A 17,162-nucleotide genomic window follows, 5' to 3' on the forward strand; every position below is an offset into this window, starting at 1 on the left:
AAAGAGGGTGGAAAAAAGACAGGGAAGCAGGGAAGTGCCTTAATTAGATTTGCACATTTGCTGCCCAGCAGTAACCTGGAGCGAATATTATTCCCAGCCTCAGCATCCTCTGGTCCTCCTCCCTTCCCCCTCACTGTCTGGATAATATTTACTGGTCCATCAGTGTTATTCAGAGTTTGCCTTTCCGTATCCCTTGCCAGATTCATACGTGTCTGTGTTGATATTGATGTTATTCAAACAATGATCATCTCCTTCCCTTGTCAGTTCATATTGTGTGTTTTGTGTAGCACAATCGTAGCAAACAAGCATCCTCCTCTGCTGTTTTCCCATTTATGGTGTTTTTCTTCTTGCTAGGAGTAGTATTTAAATTTCACCAGGCATTGTTGTTGTTCTTCACTCTTGTGTTTCCTACGGCAACAAATTTTATGGATCTGGGAAACAGAATCAATATGAAGTGGGATTGTCCTTATGAAATCCTCTTAATATCCCAGGAGGCCACGCTCTGTACATCAGGATTAAGAAAAGGGAAAATTACTGGGGGCAGGATTCTTTGGAGGGCCGTTTGTGTGCACATCATGGGCAAATACTGAAATATGGGAAATGGAATCCAGGGGGGTGCTTAGCTTTAATTGAAACCGTTTGTAACCTTCATTCCCTTAAATTACACTTTTTATCTTCCTTGGGTTCTGCTGCACGTTGAATTCATGAAATATACCAAAATTCAGTGTTCTTTAGAGAAAATTCATATCCAGGCATGGGGGAGAGATGGCAAGTCAAATAATAACCCTGGGTGATAAAAAGTGAACCTGTCATTCAGAGTGCCAGAGCTTTCTAGAAAGCTTTGTGGTGCTACCAGCTCATTTATCTCCTGCATGAAGATGGGTTCTCCATGGAAGTCTTGCCTAATTCTGAGTAACTCCTGTGTTGATATATTGAAGACACCGTTTTCCAGCTCACAGCATCCCCTGTCTGGGGGAACGTGTCTGCTTCAGCTGTGCTCGCAGTTATTCCATGATACTGGTGCTTTCATAACGAAGCTCTCTTCACCAGAGTTCATTAGAAACACAAACTTGGTTGAACTGGGGCAGTTACCCATGCGGGAGCAGTTAGCAGTGGCTGAAATATTCTTTCTGGGAAGACAGTTTTGCTTCTCCTCCAGGAAGGAGGGAGCTTTCCCAGCCTGGTTGCTCACTACAGGTGCTCTCTCTGCCCTGGCAGTTTGTTGCTCTGATTCTCCCTTGATTCACTGTTCTCTTCTCCCCTTGCACTCAGCTGGCCTTTTAGTTTAGAACTTGATGGTTGGTTTTCTTTTTCCTCTGGCAAACTGCTGCATCAACTGCATTGAGATTGCTTTTATGCTGTGATTTTTCATTATGTCAGGGACTGGCTTCCCCTCCCCTGTCAGTTTGTGTCACTTCTGGCTGGACACATGCGCTGCAACAGGGCTGCTTGCCCTTCCTCATCAGTTTGTATCACTTCCTTATAAATATTGATCCATCGTGAGCAGCAGACTCCCAGTTCTCTGTCTTACTGTTCCATACCCTAATCCTTGAGCATTTGCAGTGCTTTCAGTGAGGTTAATTCCAATTTAAGCCAGCCATGACAAGTGCTGTTCGTGTGAAGCATGAGCATCCTGAGTCAAGATGAGTCCTCGTCTTTAGGTTTATTTTATATTCTGCAGAAGACTGTTATCTCCTTGTAAAATACTCCAGTGTTCTCACAAAAAGCCTTTCACTAGGGCATTGCCCAGAGAAGCTGTGGCTGCCCCATCCCTGGCAGTGCTCAAGGCCAGGTTGGACACAGGGGCTTGGAGCAAGCTGCTCTAGTGGAAGGGGTCCCTGCCCGTGGCAGGGGTTGGAGCTGGAGGAGCTTTGAGGTCCCTTCCAACCCAAACCAGGCTGGGATTCTCCTTAGATTCAGCAGAAATGTGCAGTACTAATGGGTGGAAGAAGAGACAACTGCTCTTGGTGAGGCCTATGTAGATTGAGATGTAAGTGATCTGGAGACAAGGAGTTGGAATAAGAAGAGCAGAAAGAAGGGACGGGACGGAAGAAAATAAAAGATCCAGCATGTAAGAGTAGAGCTTTAGGAATTCTCTCTCTATAGCGTGTGGTTGAATTTTATCCAATTTGCAGTCTTGGCATTTTCCTTTTTTTAATATGTTCACATATTTACCAAGCTGTAGAAAAAAAGCGATGGGAAGTTCCACAGATTCAGCGTGCGTAACACAAATGAGATACGACATATTCCCTCTGAGTATTTTCAGAATAAAGAGGCAGAGAGGAATCAGATAACTGCATCAATAGGACTCTGCCAAAGCATGTTTTAAATATCAAATTAGAATATAATAGTATGCATAGTTTCCATATCAAATTATGACATTATTGGCAGAGACTAGAAGGTGACACAACTCGGAGTCCTCCTACATCTCTGGGTAACAGATGAAACAGTCTTAAATGGAATACAAAGAGGCTTTGAAATCAAATGCGGCTTGTACTGATGTTCTTGTGGTTCAGACAAGGGAAATCCGAATGGAAGGAGATAAACAGTTTTTAATATACTTTTTTTAAGCTAGGTGAATGGCCAGACTGAGGGATACAGGGGCAGAAATCTGCTTACCCAGGTCATGTAGGTACCTATAAGCAAGCACTCCACTCCTCCCACTGGCACCATTGACAAAACCCTGCTGTGAGAAGTGTAGTTGTGTTGGAGAGACAAAACTGGGAATCTGAGAGTAATTCCCACCGGGGCAGGAGCTGTTCTCCCTGGAGTCCCATCTCTGCTGGGGAAAGCTGTGAGGTGGTTTTCCTCCCAGGGGTATGAGGAGAATATGAGCTATTATTCAGCTGGCTGAACTGTACAGTGCAGTCGTGTTCAGGAAGTACTTGAGAGGCACAGAAATTCTTGGATTCTAGAACAAAATCAACTGCTAATGAGTGGTTTCTAGAAGCCTCTGATGTACACCAGCAGCAGAGATCCCCATGGGCACTGAGGTGGAAGCATCTCTGAGCACTGAAGGAGTTGAGCTCTGCTTTAGGACACCTTTTCCGTTGACCCTTGCTTTCTCTGTGACTTGAGGTGGACAGATAAGCAATATTCCTAGCAGCAAATGCTGTCAGCATCAGCAGTGATTCCTCCAGGCAGTGGTGGCTGGGTTGTGTGCTCCAGGGACTGGCCGTTACAAGATGTATTGCTTGGAGCAACAGGCTGGCTCTGCCACTGCCTCCTGTGTCCCTTGTATGTGGGCAGAGGGATTCAGCTCAAGATGTTTGCTTGTTGCATCCTGGCAGCTCTTAAACACAAATTTCATTTTGGTAATTGTGCAAGAAGTAATGTACTTGTCTGGTGGGAGTATCCTGTGAGAGACAGCAGCCTGGAGATGAGTGTCAGAGTAGATTGTATGTTGAATATATCACATCCTGTTGACTTTTCAAGTAAGAAGGCAATAATGAAAGCAGGAACATCTGGAAGCATGCTGTGAAACAGTGATTCCTTAAATATTGATGGTCTGGTTTTGTAGCCATCACAGTTAAAGCACACAGATGGAGTTCAGAGCTTTGCCTGGACCGCTTGGCTGAGGCAGTGTGGCAAAGCCGTAAGGAACAAGAGGAAAGGGAAAGCCTGCAGTAATCCCAGTTGGATGCGTCTTGTCTCGGGAGTACGGGAACATCTTCCCATTTCTGTTGGTAATGCTCTCATGGAAGATGTGTAGCGACTGGCACTGAGGAAAACCTCACTGGTGTGTGCTCCAGGAGGTGCAGATGGGCAGGTTGGACGGAGACCTCCGAGTGTGATGAGAATCCTTGTGGGTAAGGAGCTTTGCACAGTGTTCCCTGCACACAGCAGTGGTTTAGGTGCACTTCAAGTTTTTAGGTCCCTCAGACATGGAGGAGAAGACAAAGAAAGAGGAAATATTCTTTTCCAAGCCTAAGATATATTGCTCTAATATTTCTTTTTGCCTTTGCTTCTATTCCCTCTTGGCAGTTCCATCTTTCCATACAGCTGCAGGCTGTCAGTGGCTCTCATACACACGCACACGGAGTATTTGTTAACTACAGCTATTTGAGGTGAAGCAGGGAGGTTCTGTGCTGAGGCAGAGTTTTCAGATAACTGCCTGAGGCACCAGGTATTTTGGAATCAAAATCTGGAAAGCAGAGTCATTATTTCTGTTGTTTTAGTGCCTACTTTTATTCTCTTTCCTATTGACAAATGTTCCTTAACCCATATTGCTGTGGGTGGTTTTTTCACATTTGCACTTTACAGAAATGGTAAAAAGAAGGGAGAAAAAAAACTTTTTTATTTAAACCATCTTTGCAATGTCTCCTACTCAGTATTGCATCACCCTTTCCTGTCTCCTTTCTTGACCTTTGATCTATGGACATAGTGAAGTGTGTAACTTTCCACATGAGATGCAAATGAAAAGTGTCTGGAACAAAAGGGAGCAGAAGGGGAAAGTCCTCTTCATCTCCCTGTGGCAAAGTGTCAAACAAATCCCACCATTAGGAACTATCTTGTTCAGGGAGGTGCACAGCCATCTTCCTTGCTGGCTTGTGTAGCTGATCTGAGTAGTACTAATAACTGATAACTGCAACCGGTGGATCTTCCAGCAGATGGATGCTCTCAGGTACAGAAAAGCAGACCTGGGGCTTTATTCACACAAGGGACACTGGAGAAGAAATCACAACAGCATCAGGGACCTGAGAGTCTGCCCGAGGGACTACTCTCAGTTGCAGACTTGGCATCTGTGTCCCTGTGGTTGGCCTCAGACTTCTCAGCTCATGCTTCTCCAAGCCTTGGAGGGATCTCTGGCTCTCCTTTGCTAACCCAGCACATGACTGGTTCCAGTGCAGCTTATCCTTGGACCTTATGTATGATATGTTGATATTGATGGTAATGGAATGTCCTGCAGGTTAGATCTGAGGCTGCTGAATGACAGCTACTAAGTGTGTGCACTCATACGGACCATCAGAAGAGATGACTGGCCCCGTCTAGACTTCGGGAGGTCAGCAGTTGGGATTGTGCTCTGTCTGTGTCTTTGCTCTTAGCATTGCTTTGTTCCCCCCAGGGTCAGTGTGATGGGGTATGGATGTAGTGGAGGGCACAACATTCAAAACCCATTTCAGATGGAGGAAAATGTGCTTCGTTGCTGGTGATGGTGTGAGTTTAATGCAGTTGTGTCCCAGGGGTCAGGACAGAAAGCCCTAAGCGCTGCTGCTGAGAGGTTATTTTTAGTATATAGACAACAGGTACCAAGTAAGTGCTATAAAAATAAGGAGGGGTGTAGGTGACACAGCTGTGGTTGCACAAGTCACTTCTCAGTGACTTCTGGGGGTCTCAGGTGTCTGTAAGAAATTAAGTTCTTCATTGTCATAATGGTGAAAAAAGGTAAAAAAGATTGGATGTGAGTCCGGATATAAAATACTTTCTTCAAGCAGCAGAGTAAGAGGAGCCTCATAACCTGATCCTCCCCTTCTCAGCAGCTTGAAGCTGTGATCCTTTTGTGAGCCTCACAAATCAAAAGGACAGCTTGTCTGAGTTCATGGTGAGGTTTGTGCGTGCACTGTGATGAGAGTCGTGATGGAGAACACTCATGGGATCAGCTCTTCTCAGCTGAAGAGTCTCAGAGAAAGTCCTGAGGAAGGAAGGGTTTGCGGGGGAGAGAACATTTTTTATTAGCTCTGCTGGAGATGCACAGTGAGTTTTTTGGTTAGACAGCCCTCTTAAGGCATCTTTCACTAGTTGCAGCGATGTCAGCCGTCACGTCCCTTGCTGCTGTGGGCTGCAAAATGAAGGTCCTACATGCAAAGAGCAGAAGTTGAGGGGGGGTTTTGTTGTTACTCCACGAATTCAAAAGCTGATAGCACAGAGCTACTGCCCTGCTGTCCTTGCACAGGCTGCCTCTGCCTCCTTTTGGGAATGTCTTGATTGCCATTGAGATGTGGGGGTTCAGCAGCTGTTGGGAAGGACGTGGAGTGCACAGGGCCTGCAGCCCCCATCCCTGCTGTGAGAAGCAGAGGTCTCTGCTGCTGACTGTCTCATTAGAGGAATTAGGGAGGCAGCACTTGGTATTCCTCAGGGATGCAGCAAGATGCTTGTTTGAACCAACTAGGCGGATGTGGGAAATACCTCAGGGAAGAGGATTTGTGGGGGGACCTCTTGGGAAGATCAGGAAACAGTTGCCCTAGTTCTTTTTATCAGGATTGTGGTTTATGTTTGAACTTTATTCTTCGTTGTTAGAATTGATAGTTACTTGGTAAATTTGAATCGCACCCAGTTCTTTCCTCAGTAAATCCTTAAACCTGGACCGTAATCTGTTGCAGATACACTGTGGTTCAGATGGATTTTAAGAGCTGAAGATAGTTTACAGAGGCTCAAACAACCCCCTCACAGCTTTATAAAAACATGGAAGTGTGATAACAGAAATACTTCCAGGTCCTAAAGTCAGTCCTTTCATTTGATAACATTCAGATCAGTTTATGCACAAATATTATTCATTGAAGTGTTTTCTTGACAGTTTTAAAGGTGTTTGATTAAGCTGCCTCTGGACTGCAGGGCTGCAGGTCTGGTCTGACACATGAACTGCGTTGGAAACTGAAGGATAGAAACTCATTTACCAGGATTGAGTGGAATCTCTGCAGTCTTTCCAAATCAGATTTAGCCTATATAATGATGGCAACGATCCTTATCTCATTTCTCAGCATGTCAGATAGCGAGAGGTCTCCAGGCGGGGCTCTGCTGTGCAAACTGGCTGATGTTGAGCTCCCTCCCTCCTCCTGACAATAGCCATAAATAACGTGCTTGCACAGAAGTAACTCCAACGGCGCAGAGAGGCGAGGAAGCAGATGAAGCCTGACAGCTCCTCCGTGTGTGCGCCCGGCCGTGGGGAGCCGCGCTAGAGGGGGCTCTGCGACAGCTCAGTGCCTGCTCCCCGCTCGTCCCGCCCTGCGTGGTGAAACACCTCTGAATCCTGGGTTAACACCGGCAGCACGTTTCAGTTAGAGATACGAGCGAAAATCTCGGCTTCTTCTTGTCTGTATGTGGCCACTACCAGAAAAAAAACAGGCAGATGCCTGTGAGCAGGTTCCTGTGTGTTCTCGTGATGGGTTTCCCGCACCTTTGTGCAGCACACGCTGTCTCTGTCCAGGCAATTCCTGTGAGATTGAAGAGGGTGGTTTTGCTGTGGGAAGTGAGGTGATGGCAGGAAACGAGTTGCAGTGGTCATTAAAACTACTGAAGGTGCTTACTGCCAGCCTTTCATCAGCCTTTAGGATATGTGGTGTCCGAAAATACTTCCCAGGTTTGGAAACTTAAGCAAACGCAAATTATCTGAAGCACCCTAGGAAGTCTGAAATCAGGAACCAGTCCTGCTTGCGACGGTGCATGGATCAGAACTGTGGTGAAGTCAAACAGGAGCAGAAATGCTGGGTCTGATAGAGAGCGTGAGCAGGATTTTAGCTGGGGATGCTGGGGACAGGCTGAAGCACTTCACTGCTGTGCTGTTGCTCTTCCCTCCTCCCCAGAGTCCTGTCATTTCACCTGGCCGTGTCACTTAGGAAATACATTCACTTTGTACTTTTTCCTGCTCTTCAGTCTGGGAGATAGAGCCAGTCTGTGGCCAGTTATGAGCTTCTCCATGCAGTCGGTGTGTTTTAATCCAACCGGAGGATGTGCTTTAAGCGCAGACAGGGCTGCATCAAAAGCAGCATCACTGTTACCACATCCTCACGTGTTTTGAGGAGCATTCGCTTAGTGACAACGCATCACAAGGCAGCAGATCAAAAAAGTCCATCTACTCCTCAGATGGTTTTTCAACCCACTTTGCTCTGTGAGTCACAGAGCCTGCAGGATTGGGGGGGGTGGTGGTGCTTTGGGAGGGAGCTGTGCAAGCCCCCAGCACAGTCAGCTCAATAGAAAGGGTTCTTTCAGGCGTGCCAAAGGTAAATAGGGAATGAAGAGGTGAGAAGGTGGTTTGGGAGCCAGAGGCAGCACCTCTGTCACTCAGCTGGGCAGAGCTCACAGCCTCTGTGTCATAGGTACCAAAATTGACTTTATTTGATACAGAAAAGAGTTTTAATTGCTGGCTTAGAATAAACTGTATATGGCATATAAATAGTGCAGGCATCGAAAGTTTGTGAAATCACAGCAGCAAGCTTACCTGCTTATTTTCATTGTGTGTGAGGATGAGCGGTTCTTTCCAACTGGATAGCTGCTGTAATAGTAATATTACACTGACAGCCAAGCTTGCTCCCAAACCTAATGCATTTCCAACTTTTCTATGCTGATTTCAGGAATTAGAGCTCCTGTAATTTGCATCCTTATATCGGGAAGCGATGCATTATGAGAACAGCTCATCTACCACCAGGGAAGGACTCCCAGAAATCACTTGTACCGCCGGATTTACAGGTAGAGGTGTTTTTATTTTAAATAATAGCAATTTTCTGCTTTAGCCTATTAAGAACACTGGGAATTTCGAATGTTACTGTTGGACCTGCTGGATGAACAGGGGGATGGTCCAAGTGCAGACACAGGATCACAGAGCAGTGATGAGCTTCCCAGCCTTGTCTCCATTAACTCTAGGAAGATGGTAAAGGTCTCTTTGCTGCTAGTGTATGAAGTCAGAGTGCTGTAAAATGAATCCAAATGGGAATTTTCCATTGGCATTGGAATGCAACAAATACCCGTGCATTGTGGGTTTACATTAAATGAGCTTTTCCAGCTAGAGCAGTGGCTTTTGGGAAGACTCAGTCTTCCAAGAGACTTAAAATGTTTATTCTATTCTGATTTCATTTGTATGCAGCCTCATGGACTTGGAGCAGATTGGTTGTGAAATGTTCATCAATTGTTCATTACTGGACTGTCAATTTATAGTTCCGGCTGTGTCTTTCACAAGTGCTTCTGCAAGCAGGGAGCTTGAAGGAAATCAAGGGCAGGACTGGACTGTGTGTTCACAACCCTTCTGGGTGATGCTCCCAAGTCAACAGTTTGGGTTTATTACCAGGGAAAGGATGTATCAGCTGCCTGTGCTGTTGCTGAGTTGTTGCTTCTTATTCTTGCATAAATTGAAAAGATACAGTCAGAGCTGTCAGTCTGGGATCTACTATAAGCAGCAAAAATAAACTTAAAAAGTAAAGCTCAAGCAATTGGAAAAGATGGTACTTTGATAGTGTTTTCTCAAGGCAACTTGCAGCCTAAGCAAAATTATACACAGCTTTTGCCAAGCTTAAGATTTCTAAAATGCTTTGATTTCGCCTCCTTCTCCCTGCATTGTTTGGCACTTTGCTTTCAGTGTGCAGCCACAGCAGGCATCACAAATGTAACATGCATGTAAGAACAGGGGATTTGAAATGGTAACATGACAGAGACATCACTGAGTTTTAAAGGAAAAGGGGAATGGGATGGGATGGGGTGGGATGTGGGGGGAAATAAGCCAGTACTGCAGTAGGCTAAAGGCTTGGGAGGTGCATTGTAAGCAGTGTTACTCATTGGTGGTGTTGCTGAGTCAGAGAAGAAAAGAGGTGCTTTTCATCACGTCTTAATGCAGAAATAGATCTTTTTAGTGATGCTCAAGCAACATCGCCAGTGAAGTTACAGCTTCACATGGGAAACATAACTGAAATCATTTCATCAAGAAGTCTTTGCAGTCATAACTTGTTTGGCGTCGAGGGCTCTCCGTGCCCAGCTGGGATTTCCCCTACGATAAAAACCAACACCAGTTTGGGCCCTTGGCTTCTTTAGGTGGGTTAGGATAGAGAACCAGGAATGTGTGAGCTCCAGGTTGCTGGGTGGTGTACCTTCTAATGACTCTCTTCCTGGGTTTTTATTTTGACTGGTTTTTACCAGATCCATCCTCCTTGGCAGGTTGCAAAAGCTCTCTTGTATTTGCTCCGAGTCACTCAGCAGAGGTGAGTTTTTGTTTGTAAGGGAGGCAAGAGGAAATCATTCCAGTGCAGGATCCAGCATTCAGGTCCTTTTATTCAATCAAATTCTTCACTTGGTAACATATTGAGTCTTGACTTTCTGCTATACAGGGAATGACAAATGAAGCATCAGGGATGGGAATCGAATGATTAGGACTTGTAAACCCCTCATTTTGTTTTGCTGTCTCATTGTGTTACCAGAAAGCAATCACCCTTCCTGTAGTTAAGCTTTTTATTTTGGCTCATAGATTTGTCTGGTACGGGAAGAAAAGCAGTACCTTTTGTCTTCCTATTTCTGTTACAATTAATGTGGTTTGTGTTCTGGCAATAGCCATTCCCACTTGCAGCATACACAATTCACCAACCTTGCAACTGCTACTCCCTCTACATAAATCAATCCCTGTTTAATTTTATCCTGTACAGAATTTGACCAAACCCTCAGGAATTGTTTCAAAGAGCGGTACAAGTCCAGCTTTTTATTTTGATCAATTCCGAGGGCTGTAGGCAGCTACCCTGTAATGTAATCATTGCTCATGGAGAGCTGAAGTGTTGTGCATAAATGTTTATGTTGAAAATCAGACAGCAAAGTTTTAGTCATCAGTGCTGTGTTGTTCCCAGGATTCGAAATCCCGAGTAACTTGTGAGTTAAAAGCACTGGCTTTGAGACTGCAAATAAGACTCTTATTCTAAAACAGGAGGTTTTTAAATGATTCATAATTTAACTTCCATATGGCTGCAGTGCAATAGGGCTATGTTATATATGGACATCTAATAACAGCTTTAATTGGGCTTTAACAAGGAAAATGTTTTTGTGAGTGTGCACATGAGGAGGGCTGGGCTCTGCTCCCAAGGAACAAGGGATGGGACAGGAGGGAACGGCCTCAAGCTGCACCAGGGCAGGTTTAGATGGAGCTGAGGAACAATTCCTGCCCCAGAGGGTGCTCAGGCATTGGAACAGGCTGCCCAGGGCAGGGCTGCAGGCACCGTCCCTGCAAGTGTTCACACACCGTGAAGATGAGGCCTCAGTGCCATGGGTTAGGGGTGGCCTGGGCAGTGCTGGCAATGGTTGGACTTCATCATCTTAAAGGCCTTTTCCACCCTGGGTGGTTCTTTGATGCTGCACTGGTTCTCCACCCACATGAGAATAAAACTGAGGGAGTTCATCAACCCAGGCAGCTTGGAGGAAAGCACAAGAGAGATTCCAGAACTTGTTGCAGGCTTTGGTTCTTTGCAAGAAACATCCCTCTGAGCTGTGCTGGGAGGGGGACCGGTTGTGACCCATTTGTTCCCCACATCTCTGCTTTGCTCCTGGGTTTCCTTTCTAACCACCCTGAGCATGGGCTTAGAAAACATGGCAGAAGAGGGCAAGCATCCAGAAAGCATGTGGGAACAGGGGGCATTGCTGCAGTGAGTCTGAGTGGTTTGGGTCTGAGCCTTTCTCTGCTGCTTCTCCAGCGATGCGCAGTGCTCAGGGCAATGTCCAGACCCTTTAGAGTGAAACATGCCTTGAACTGTTCCAACACCTTTGCTAAAGTTGCCTCCTTCCCACTCAGGTCCATCACTAAGTACTTTAATGTCCTTGGGGAACACCTCCAGTTGCCACTGCTAAGGCTTGGTGGTGATGGAGGCTTTTGGGGGTGTTTGGCAGGGGGATGAGAAGTTCGGGGGGGAAGTAAGGACCAACTATCCTCAACTTCGTCAAGAGATGCAGAGCTACTTGCTTTGAAGAGTTCAGCATTTCTTGCTGAAATGCTACTGGGATTTTATTTTTCCCTACCTGATAACAAATGAGTCCAAAAAAGCTTTCTGTCATGTTACAATAGAAACGAGACAGATTGCACCATTGCTTCAGCTCTCATTTTAATACCTGCCAATACCATTTTGCAAATCCTGGAGTGTAATAATGAAAAAAAAAGGAAGTGTAGCTAACATGAGGTTAAAAAATGTCTTTAGTGTGTAAAATATGAAGCTGGATGACACATAGGCAGCTGCAGATGCACTAATTTGATTTCATGCCTTAGAATCAACTGTTCTCCTGCACTGAAAGACACATTTACATCCATCTGTCAAAGCCGGTTCCTTGTCTTTTCAGAGTTCCTCCGCTCTTCTTTCATCCCAGGCTCTGCTCATGGGGGGATTTGGAGCAGACTTTTCCAGCCCACCCCTGTTTTTCAGGAACTTGTAATAAAAATCATTTTTTTTCCTTCTTTTTGTTTTTGCCCCTTTATTTTCTTTCCTCTTCTGAGTCTTAGGGAGGTATTATTACAGGATTATTAGACAGAGAATGTGGGATCTGAGTGCTTAAGCTTTAATCCTCATAAGCCAAAGTCCTGGCTACAAAGCTGGGTTCATGGCATTCAGAATCATTGCTCCAGCCCTCGCAGCAGCTCCATGGCCTCCTCTGGACTCACTTCAACAGCTCCACATCCCTCTTGTGTTGGGGGCCATAGAGATGGATGCGGGACTGCAGATACTTTCTTGATGCCCAGCAGGCTCTATGAATGCACAGACTGGGGCAGCTGGTGCCTTCAGGTGTTACTGGGATGTCTGTGAGACAGATTACCTTCCCTAGGGGCAGACCTTTCTGTTGTTTCCAATTTGTCTTTGCTGCATAGAACATTGGGTAACTGAAATCAAATTTAGATCTTGTCCATCGTAGGTGCGAGCAAAATCAATACCTTTCATATTCCCACCACAGCATGAAACTCTCTGGATGGAAATTAAAGGTGTTTGATGAGCTGCTAAGTCAGCCGAGCCGCTCTCTTTTTAACTGAGTTTGTAGTGAGCAACTCAAAAAGCCAGAACTCTTTTATGATTTAATTTGCCCATTTAAATACATTTAGGTCTCACCATCAAGAATCCATCACCCCTCAGATAGTCTCTTACAGTATTTTGCTAATGGTGGCTGGGCCCATTGTTCACATTAAACTGAAACATGCTTTAGAGCAAATCCAGTATGGCAAGATGCTGTTAAGAGGAAACATTAGTGAGCTGTTAGGACTGCAGTGGTGATGGCTGAAAGGTTTTTGCTGCTACGAGGTACAACAAATTCCTTGAGGCTTTTTCCTGGTTGTAGGGACAAAATAAGTAGTGGAACCTGTAACTGGCTCTTGTCAAAGAGAGAGGCAGAAAACCAGAGGTCAGTGCTGAAGCTGCATGAAGCTTATTAATTTGTGCTTCCTGAATTTTCATAGGGCTAAATTGACTTTAAAGTGCAAAGGCAGCGTTCATGTCTTCACCCAGTGTATAATCACACAAACTTGCTGCTGAAAGATCCAGCAAAGTTCTTGGAGTTGGATTGGGTGTCTCTTCTGATGGCAAGTACTTGGTTCTGCTTGTAGGAGGCCTAAGCCCAAAAGATGCTGTATAAAAAGGGACACACACAATTATTTCAGTTCCAGCATGACTCTGTATTATCACCTTAGGTTATTTAAATAGTCTTTTAACAACTGGACAGGGCAAGATAGGTGTTATTTCCATGAAGTGTCAGGACTGATGGGATAGTAATGGGGGTCAGGTAGTAGCTTATTTCTGTGGCAAAGAAACGAGGTATTTAGTGGCATTGTGGTAGATCAGTAGTCTTGAAGCATCTTGATTTTTCTTAAATGCAGCTAAGTCAGCTGAAGCCTTCGGTGTGCTTGAAAACCCTCTGATTTCTGTTAAGCATGGGTTTGCTTAACATGCACAAAAGCGTGTGTTACATTTTAGAGGATCTGTTCTGATGTGTGAGTAAAACTCTTGGTTTCAAGTGCTTCTTGTCAAGAGCAGGGTAAGAATTATGGCTCTGGGAATACTTGGCTCTCTGAGGGCTTTTGCTGGGGCAGAGCTGCAGAATAAGGCATTTTGGTCAAAGGGGAGAAAACCTCCAGCCTGCCTCATGGTGATTGACTGTGTCTGGGCTCTGAGCCCTCAGTGATGGAGAGAGCGTTTTGTGAGCAAGAGCTGCGTGCTCAGATCCTCCCTGCAAGAGGGCTTTTCTGTTTGCATTCTTAGTGCAGTCCGATGAGGTACAAGAGGGAGAATCTCCTCTTTCTCTTTTAATTTTGCATCTTCCAGTCTGAAAATTAAACCTGCTTTCTCAGTGGGACCTTTCCCTTTTACATCACGTAGCTTCGTCCTCCCCCTCCTCCTGCCCAACACTTAATGGGCTGCAGGCAGCCAAGCCACGAGTCTGCGAGGAGAGTGAAATGATAATTCATTCGGGATGGAAGCAGGAGGCAAAATGTAATCCATCATATCTGCTCTATCTCATTATAGAGGTGAGATACAAGAGAGGGCAAGCTGTTAATAAACTGGTGGATGAAGTTATTTTACCAATCTGTTACAGCAAGTGAGGATAGATGGGGGTAGAAGTGCATTATTCACACCTTTTCCTAATCCTTTTGTTCCTTATTCTGTGGAAATGCCTTTGCAAAGCCTGTAGAGCAGCAAGGCTTAGGGAGGTGACATCCAACCCCTCAAATCCTCCTGGTTTACTGCATCTCAGTAAATACCCATTCTGGAGCTGCAGGAGGGGATGGCAGCAGGGCTGGGACAGCTGCCTGGACTGAAGGGCTGGTGGCAGGTTCATGATGGTTTCTGCAGAGCTACTCTTTGTCATGGCCAGACCAGATCTCCTCACCCCTCGAAGCAAAGCTGCCCCCCTGGAATTGAGCATGGGGGTACCAACGTGCACCTGCACTGTGGGGGCTGCAGCTTGCACCTTCATGTTACTGATAGGCTGAGGAAGTTGGGGCTGTTCAGCCTGGAGAAGAGAAGGCTGTGTGGAGACCTCAGAGCAGCTTCCAGTATCTGCAGGGGGCCTATAGGGATGCTGGAGAGGGACTCTTCATTAGGGACTGTAGTGACAGGACAAGGGGTAACGGGTTAAAACTTAAACAGGGGAAGTTTAGATTGGATATAAGGAGGAAGTTCTTTCCTGTTAGGGTGCTGAGGCACTGGAATGGGTTGCCCAGGGAGGCTGTGAATGCTCCATCCCTGGCAGTGTTCAAGGCCAGGTTCAAGGCCAGGTTGGACGAAGCCTTGGGTGCCATGGTTTAGTGTGAGGTGTCCCTGCCCATGGCAGGGGGTTGGAACTGGGTGATCTTAAGGTCCTTTCCAACCCGAACTGTTCTATGGTTCTATGATTCTATATCAGTAGTGTGGGTGTGATGGGAAGCTGGGGTCTGCAGGGCTGCAGTGTCGCACCACTAAAATCCTTCCACCATTTCTTCTCATAAAAACACTTCAGCAGAGCTTGAATCTGGTCACGTTCAAAAGCTGCTTCTTGGAGACAACAGAGGCATGCAGATAATGCGCTTCAGCAGCCCCGTGGAATAACTTATTTTGCCCTTTCTTTACCCACAAAATTACTACTTTCTCTTCGGCTGTTTGTCATCTTGTGCCACCTCTCTGGCAAGGATGAGACCTTGTTCTGGAGCCTTACTCTGGGCAGATTTGTAGCATGGCTGGGCTAACAAGAGTTCAGTTTCAGGGCTGCCATTTCAGCAGTGAGCTGGGCTGCTCTAATTGTGCTTTATGTGCATTCCAGTCTGCAGAGGTAAAATTTCACAAGAAAAATGTTTCCATGCATCCAAAACTAAGGTAGTTAATGAAAAGAAAGATAGAAACAACTCACGGGGCAGGAATGTTGATTTTTCACATCTTCTTCTGATCTTACCTACTAAGGTTCACCCCCTCCACCGATGAAGCCTTCTAATTCATTGGTACCCTGAGTTATTTTCCACTTCTGCCATATTTAATGTCTTTAATTATTGTGACTGTAGCTCAGTATGTGGGTAAAAGGCATGGAAACCCTACCAGTCACTCCCTTGCCATGAAAGCACTTCTCCTTCCTCCACCTTTCTGCTCAGCTGTCACTGCTCGGGCGAGCAGTAGTAGGAATAATAACAACAGAATAACTTGCAGAAGATAAATGAGGTTCCTGAGTTGAAAAGACTCACTCTGTTTGCACCAGGGAGGACTAGATTGAGACATAACCTCATTAGCATTTCTGTATGATCACAGTAGGGCTGCAGGGGTTGAGACTAAATGTTTTCCAATTCAAAGGAGAGGAGAGCAAATTTACAGATGATGACTTTATTAAGTTTAAATCACTATAAAAGTAGCTCGGCAAGGCTTGAGTGTGACATGGAAATCCCTCCGATTTTCCTTCCCATTACACAGCATCTCAGGCAAGTTCCATGCGAAGTGCTTACATAGTTTCCTTCGTACTTGGAGTCAATTTTACATAGTTTTTAACTGAATTTGTAAGCATTAAAATTCTTCCTTTTTGTAGATGCATCAATGAAAAATAGCTTTGAAAATAGGCAGTGAGAGACATCCCAGGAGGCTTTCATAATCCCTGCACTCAATGTCCCAACCCCTCAGTTCAAGTCAACAGCAATCTAGAACTGAAACACATTTTAGCAAATACACAAAGTAATTAGTTTTGTTCTGTCTTTCCTATCATTCTGTGGGACATAAGTAGCCTGGAGCTATTCTTAAGAAGGGAGTAGATTGTTGGCACTTCAGTATCTTTCACTCACAGTAAATGGCTCAAAGTATTATCAGAAATCCTAGTCTCACTTTCATTCTTCACATAGAGATAATGGCCATATCCTAAAAGATGCTTTTACACATTAATTACTCCTGCTTTGTTGCGCGTCTCACCAGGGTTTGCTGCCTGCTAACCTCTGCTCTCCCTGGAAATGTGCCGTTCCAAAACAGGACTCGGATACTCCAGAGCAGTTTGAGGGCAATGTCGGTGCCGTGCTGAGCTCAGTTCTGAATGAAGGATGTGATTTCCTAGAGCTGCTGTCTGGCATCTTTCAGAAGCTCTGAGCTTGCTCTAAAAAGGAGGAGCAGGAATGTGATGTGCGTATTTGCAGAAACAACTGGACCTGACCTTAGTGCCAGTGCATGGCCCTTCTAATTCTCTACCTGCATAACCTGAGGACATCCTTGTTGTCCTCCTGAGTGATTACCCGCTGCTTCTTCTAAAGGTCACAAATCCTCTCTTTGCTCCTAAGTTCCAGGGCCAGTGATTGTGAGACTTCTCCCAGCTTCCCTATGGTGGTGAGTGAGCCATCATCCTTGTCATTGTTCTACCCTGTTGGTGACGCTGCTGGTTGTTCTACCCAGGTCTTGTCAACTACTGTGCCATGAGCTGTGGGCTTCCGGCAGCTCTCAGCTACCCCTGAGGTTCCCCTGGTTTGGGACCCCCCCTCTGTGCACCACATTAGTGCTCTGCTGTGGATCCTGCTG

The 17,162-nt window shown here is 45.6% G+C and overlaps 1 long non-coding RNA gene across 2 annotated transcripts in view; it reads left to right on the top strand.

Moving 5' to 3' along the window:
• Nucleotides 1-17,162, top strand: part of LOC134157044 (uncharacterized) — an 84,066-nt gene that overhangs the window by 60,769 nt on the left and 6,135 nt on the right. For both annotated transcript variants that reach the window (XR_009962166.1, XR_009962164.1), the window contains one exon: nt 8,289-8,403. This is a non-coding gene — a long non-coding RNA (uncharacterized LOC134157044). The remainder of the gene's footprint in view (nt 1-8,288; nt 8,404-17,162) is intronic.

This window comes from Pezoporus occidentalis, unplaced genomic scaffold, assembly GCF_034315485.1.
Source record: "Pezoporus occidentalis ecotype Australia unplaced genomic scaffold, CSIRO_AGI_Poc_V1 ctg92, whole genome shotgun sequence".
Classification (NCBI taxonomy): Eukaryota; Metazoa; Chordata; class Aves; order Psittaciformes; family Psittacidae; genus Pezoporus; species Pezoporus occidentalis.